The 7,083-nt window shown below is 34.9% G+C and overlaps 1 long non-coding RNA gene across 1 annotated transcript; it reads left to right on the top strand.

The window, feature by feature from the left end:
* The first annotated feature begins 1,067 nt into the window (after positions 1–1,067).
* LOC128014316 (uncharacterized) lies at positions 1,068–4,152 on the top strand. Its single transcript, XR_008183527.1, has 6 exons — positions 1,068–1,315; positions 2,127–2,226; positions 2,975–3,090; positions 3,209–3,293; positions 3,809–3,927; positions 4,048–4,152. It is a non-coding gene; the product is annotated as an uncharacterized LOC128014316 (long non-coding RNA).
* Positions 4,153–7,083: the final 2,931 nt, after the last annotated feature.

The following is a 7,083-nucleotide window of genomic DNA, read 5'->3' as shown; positions in this document are numbered from 1 at the left end:
GACCAGCGGAGAAGCAGAGGGAGGAGAGGGGGCAGTTAAATTTCCAGTTCCAATTCCCAGTCAGTCAGATCCCCCTCCTGGTTTTAACACCAACCATGCTCCTTACTCGGCTCACCCTCAGCCGCAATGCAGAGGGTTCCACTCCACTCCACGCTCACACCATCTGCAGATGTGTCCCTTGCAGTGGGCACTGTAGATGGCTCTCACACCTGCTCTGATGGGTTGGGCTCCGTAGTACATTCAACGGAATGAAAAAACTGACCAACAAAACACAGGGGACACACACAACTTTTGTTCAGTCGGTTCTTCTGTCTCACTGCACAGCCAGAAGGAACACAGAGCCGAGGAATAATCGAGAGTGTTTATTAACCCAACACAGGGGTAAAGTCAACAATAAAAATAGGAAGACACAAGGAAGACACACATACTTAACTGGTAGACCCAACAAAACTGAACTGAAAGGACTAGGGTTTTTAAAGGCAGGATAATGAGGAAAACATAGATGTATAGGATGACTAAATTAACTGGGACATGGAACACATGGGGAAGAAACTAGACACACTTGGAATCAAAATGAATAACCTCGGGATACAAAAACTGGGTCGCAGGGGCAAAAACACACAGACATGTCACTAATCCGGACACTAATGCAGTTAGTAATGTGTTCCTGTAGCTCAATTGGTAGAGGATTGTGCTATCAAGTGCAAGGTTGGTGGTTCGATTCCCCAGGAACACATGATAGGTAAAAATTGATAGTCTGAATGCATTATAAATCGCTTTGGAAAAAAGCGTCTACTAAATGCAAATGCATAATAACTAGTTATTCGAGAGCATGCAAGAGAGATAAAGTATGTGCTTTTCATACATCAGAAGACATAATTTTGTGTAAAACATGGAAATAATCTGTCATTTTACTCTATTATTTACTATATTTATTTGCTTGGGCAGTGTTGTCATGGGTTTTGGTTATTTTGCTGCTTTGGGCTGTAAGAACCTTTAAAATAACTGAAATCAGTTTTCGAAGTGATATTGACGTGGTTGAGACCTGCTTGGAACTTTGTTTGCAACCCATTCTCACTCCAAAGGCGTCAAAAACCGAAGCATGGTCAAGCGCCCCTAGCGTCACTTTTATGACGCCAAATGTGCCTCTCGGCGTCGACTATCGAAGCACTACGACCTTCATTGCTTTCAGTGGGAAACTTTCGGCGTCAGAATTCGACACGAGGACATGAGATGTTTATCGCTATGAAATCACGTTCAAGAAGTCTCATTCAGCACACATCGCGCGATACTTGCTATCAGTTCCACAGTTTGGGTGAGTAGTCGTATATACGCTCTTTTAATGCCTTTTATCAAATGTATTCTGTCTTCTTTATTAATCAGATTAGTGCCATATGTTTAATCGCTGTATTATATCGGTCATCCGCGGCTGTCTTTGAGTTTCATTGCGTTTAAATAAATGAACACAGCTGCTAATTAGTCTGATTAAACTCTATCTGTCACGTGACGTGCCATAGACCTTCGATCCGTTTTATATTATTATTAATTTCAGGATCAATGATGTTAGTTGTATTTGTAGTAAAATCATGGTAATCATGACACAATAGTAATAAATGAAATGTGAAGTTAAAACACAGTAAATGGGACATTAGTAACTGTAACTGTAGTTTTACTATGATATATTAATAATCAATACAACAATACAATAATCACCAAACCAGCTATGTTTGTATCACTGTAATGTTAGTGTTTTTATGTGCTTTTATATGACAGATATCACAGTAATCATGTGTTCTGTACCATGCTTTTAATACCTTTTAATGTGAATCCAAAAAAAATAAAAATCAAATTAAAAATAAATAATAAAACATGTATTTTTCCATCTTGCAGTTCATTCATATCAGTTTATATATATATATATATATATATATATATATATATATATATATATATATATATATATATATATATATATATATATATATATTTATTTGTATATATATATATATATATATATATATATATATATATATATATATAAATATTTTGCTCACAGATCATTATTAACATTCTGTATATAATTAAATTTTATTTTCTCTCCCCTTTTTTATTATTTTTATTTTTAGCTGAAAAGACGTAAAGGCAGTCAGCCCAGTGGTGTTTCTGGAGAGGGATTCCTTCAGAAATGGAGAAGACAGAAAGCTGCGGAGGCAGATATTTGCAGCAGTAAGTCTGTGATAGTTTGTCTCTTTTATCAAAAATTCCTGCTGTTATAATTTGTACAGCATTTGTTGTTTCTTAAACTGTTGCACTGTCCAAATACCCACACTTGCCATCTTTTCACTTGACCACTTGATTACTTATTTGAAGTCTTTCCTGTATTTGGCCTAGTGTTCGAGTGAGCATGATGACCACGAGTGTGTGTCGAACTTTTCATGACCTGATGACTGTGTTTCCCAATCCTGATCCTGGAGAACCCCAGCACTGCACGGTTTTGGCGTCTCTCTTATCTGACAAACACACTTTTGAGGTCTTGGAGTCTTCACTGATGAGCTGATGAGTTGAATCAGGTGTGTTTGATCAGGGAGACATCTCAAATGTGCAGTGTTGGGGTTCTCCAGGACCAGGATTGGGAGCCACTGCCTTATGGGACACTTATGTGTTTAAAGAGATTTTTAATATCTAATTATCAATATTTCACATACTGTACTAAACACATCACAGTCTTAATAATCCAGTTTAACACTTGTATGATATTGTACAAGCCCCAGGACGGTCTCATCTGACACTATCAAAAGAATTCATATGACTATAGCTTGTTATTAATTACTTGCTTTCAATAATGGATTCATTTAACATTTAATTTTACAGCATCTTTACAGAGGTGTAATGTACAAGCTGCACGTAATTAATAATATGTCCTTCCTTCTGTCTTACAGGATTTTTTCCAGATAATGCTGTTCTTCTTTTTCAGGTCTAAAATATCGAGCTCAACAGCTATTTTAAGAGCCAACCCTCACAAACCTTCCTAAAACCTAAAAGAGCTATTACTGAGTCTCAGCGAATCTTGCCATGATCAGCTCTTCCCAGGTACATTTGTTTACTCCAAAAATGCTCTGGTCTGAATCTTACTTTAAATTAATTTAATTATGTTTAATGAGCAATATTAATTGCACACAGAGTAAGTAGAGATTATCTTGTTTCACAGAAGAGAAGGAAGACCAAGGAAATGATTTGCTCAGGATGAGGAATGAAGACGGCCATCTTGAGCTCAAACAAACAGAAGTCCTCTGGTATGTGTGTGTTGAAGCAATGCTGTGTTATACAACATTTTATGATGATCTCTCACAGAACTGGTCATGTCAGCCTTGATTTCGTTTTATACTATTACAATTACAGCATGTTAGCAAAGTGTGACTGGACATTTTTAATATTATGTTTTTAAAAACACACCACCTGTTTTAAAAGCAGACAAGTATCATGAAATTGGTTTAGTTGATATAAACACCAATTGACATTATTTCATTGTTTTGTAAATGTTATGTTATAAATTGTGAATTGATAGTGGATTGGTTTGAAGCCAGGCCTTACACTGCACAGACTAAAACACATTTGTGAGAGAAGTCAGGAACTTTGGAGAAAGATTCTAGAGGAAAAAAAAACACATTTACTGCAACAATAGATGAATTCTAGAGTCTCTGAGAACTACACATGCTAATGCAGTCTCATGAGCAAGACCTTTGCTTCTGTAACTTTTTCTTAATTCTTGGAGAATGACATATTTATTGCAGTATTTTTATTTGTACAGATGATCTCATCAGCCAAATGAGAGGTTTTGACCAAGTGATGCTCTTGAAAGGAGTGGATGTGGTAAATTGTCTTCAGAGAAAAAGCTTCTCAAAAGGTCTTAAAACAGCTTGAAGAATGGTAAGTGTACAGTACTACAAGGGTCATAGTTACTCACCCTGCTAAAACCACACAGAACATAAGCTGCGCTCTCTGTCCATTAAACAACTTCTTCTGCTTTGTTTGTTTCACTTTGACCAGGTCTGGGATGTTAGGACTGAGAGATCCTCTGGCTGAGAACAAGCTACACCACATCAGTGCTGGATATCAACCACAAACAGTTTCCAGACACGAGAGAAGAAGAACACAATGGGGAGATGAAACCAGTTTAGATGTGATGATGGGAATCATTATTTTCTGGAACAGTATCTCATGTCTTATATGTATCACATGATCTGTATCACAGTTGACTGGATGGGACTGTGTGACTTAAGGACATTTCATCACTCATCTGTGTGAACTGATTTATATATGAGGTTAATGTATCTTTGATGATAATTATTTTCATTGAATCTTATTTGTCTTGATGCTACTTTATCAACTTTATAGTCTATGCTTCAATAAAATGAAAATGGTGAATATTGTGTTCTGAAGATTCTTGGTAAATACATCATTTTACTAGGTAGGCTCATATGTGTTTATTTTAGACTTGGAAAAACGACATATTAATTATTGGGATTATTTTTTTATTTAAGACATAAACATTTTTGATCGGATTAATAACATCTGGGACATCAGTACACCAGAAAGTATTTTTTTATATTTTAGTAACAAATATGCACATTTTTTGTGAAATACAGGGAGTTACGAGATTAATTATTGTGCATTACAATATGGTTCCATGGGCTTTATTGTTACAAACACTTGAGGGATAACTGAGAATGTAGCAGGAATGATCAATGTGGATCTTGTACTGCATTAAAACCAAGAGCACGCACATTACTGATGTCCAGCACATGAGGAGCAAGATACGGGGGTGAGGAGGACATTTTTACACTGATTTCGGCTAATTAGTTATATATAATGCTAATATATATATATATAAATTAATATTCTTAGCACTGCATGAATTTGTCCTTGTGTAATAGTGAAGTATCACAATGTGTATACATTGTCCTTGATTACTGCTTTACAGTGGGGAATAGATAATGGCAAGTTGTTGCAGGTTCATCCATTATATTTCTTGCCATTTACTTCAAAAATCAAAGAAATAATCTATTATTTTCATTATTAAATCATTTCTTTCTAATTTTTCCATGTTTCATCAGATGGCCTCACAATGTCCTGTCAAAAGGTATAATAGCCATGATGAATAGAATAGAAAACAGAGGACTGTGAAAACTGTCAGATATAAATGTGACTCAGCTCAGTTTGTTGTTCATGATGAGGAGAATACATATATGTAGGTTTTACTGCCCTGCTACCCCCAGGGGCCCAGTAGCACCCCCCGGAAGAGCCCAAAACTGTACATTTCAAATGGCTGTAAATCAGAGTCCAATTAACATATCAAAGAGAAAATGGGCAGGATTATTACTTATGCTATGCTGATAAAATAATGTTGAGCTCAGTTTTCAGAAATAAGTGGAAAGCTGGCATAAAAGCATTTTAAATATTGCTCACTGTAAAATACCACATTTCAGCCTGCCTCTCAAATATATCACAGATGTTTGCACAATAAACATATTTAGATATCCAGTTTACCTTAAAATAAATAATTTATTTAGTTTCGTTAATAAAAAGTTTTAAACTACATTACCCACAAGCCTCCGTCGTTCTATCTATAGAAAGGCAACACTAGGGGGCTGTTTTTGTAGTTCATTGAAGTTATGCTTAGGGTTAGGATTAGGATCTCGCTAAAGAGGTCATTTTTCTCAAGATAGCAACACTTCATTGTTGACTTAATATATTACTAATGTGATGATAGGAGCAAAACATACTTTTTAACATGATGCGCTGTTTAATATGGGTTAAAAGATAGTCCAACCACAGACTGTCCTGAAAAGTCATAGCCAATGACATCAAAGCTGAGCAGCAGCGTCACACTTCCTTATCCATGTATGACAGATGTCTTTCGTTTTTCGGCTGAAGGGATAGATTCGGTTAACAATAGATTAAGCTTGCTACTTATTAGATTCTGTTTTATTAACGTCTTCACCTTCCTCCGTTGTTCAGCTTGACAAAAATTGGGCAATATTGATGTGCACATGCCCAGCAGTCGCAGTTGTATCCAACAGATAGATTCCTCTCATTAAATATAAGACACATTTTTAAGATTTGTATTTTTTTTTTTTGACCAAAGACAAATATATTTACTAATCAAATGACGTGCTTCTAAAATTTACATTGTATATTACATTGTGTTTTAAAGTTAAAATTGTTAACATTTGTGTTTCTGTGATTTACCATTCTCTACCATTTGAACCCTAGGAATAAAAAAAGAAAATAAAATAAAAAAATGAATGAATGAATGAACAAATAAATACATAAAGCATAATAAACATGCATATTTTTGTAAGGATCTTCCATTATTTATTTATATGTCAAACTCATTTAAAGACAACATGCCCAAATTACTACACTGCATCCTCTGTCACCAAGCTCGTTTTTGCCACCATAAAAAATAAAAAGGCAGTTATGTTGTAAACATTAACTATTTTCAATATGCAAATGAAAATGCTTTTATTAAAAAACAAAACAGTAAATACAGTATGTCTTTCAGAGAACACTGGAAAAAGATCAATTTTATTAAAAAAATTAAATTGACCAAAATGTTATACAACACAATGTAAATGTTTCAAACTCACAAAAAAAAAACACCATGAAGACATGCATGTCAAGTGTGCAATATCATCTATAAAACTCAATCAGCACAGCATCAAATAAACACTGATTGTCTGAACAATGAAAGACAGAGAAAGTGTTCAGGAAAACAAACACCTGCTAGCTTTGACATAACATCATGATTTCACTTCATGACTGGAGCTAGGGGATGACTGTGTATGAATATCTCCTTTACTAAAACTCTTAATTAAAGTCTAAAAAGTTCACTGTATGAAGCTTGAAAAAGAGAACAAAATGCTTTATCAATACGAAACATACTATTTTTAACTATTGTTTTCATCACTGGTTCTGTAATGTATTCATTATGAGCTTATAAATAAAACAAAGTTACATCTTCTGCAAAAATCAAACCACTGCAAAGTCTAATCACTGATCCAGGGACCATTTCTGTGTGTG

The sequence above is a fragment of the Carassius gibelio genome, chromosome B25 (genome assembly GCF_023724105.1).
Source record: "Carassius gibelio isolate Cgi1373 ecotype wild population from Czech Republic chromosome B25, carGib1.2-hapl.c, whole genome shotgun sequence".
Classification (NCBI taxonomy): Eukaryota; Metazoa; Chordata; class Actinopteri; order Cypriniformes; family Cyprinidae; genus Carassius; species Carassius gibelio.
Note: the sequence above shows the minus strand (reverse complement) of the source record. Positions and strands in the feature narration are given on the sequence as shown.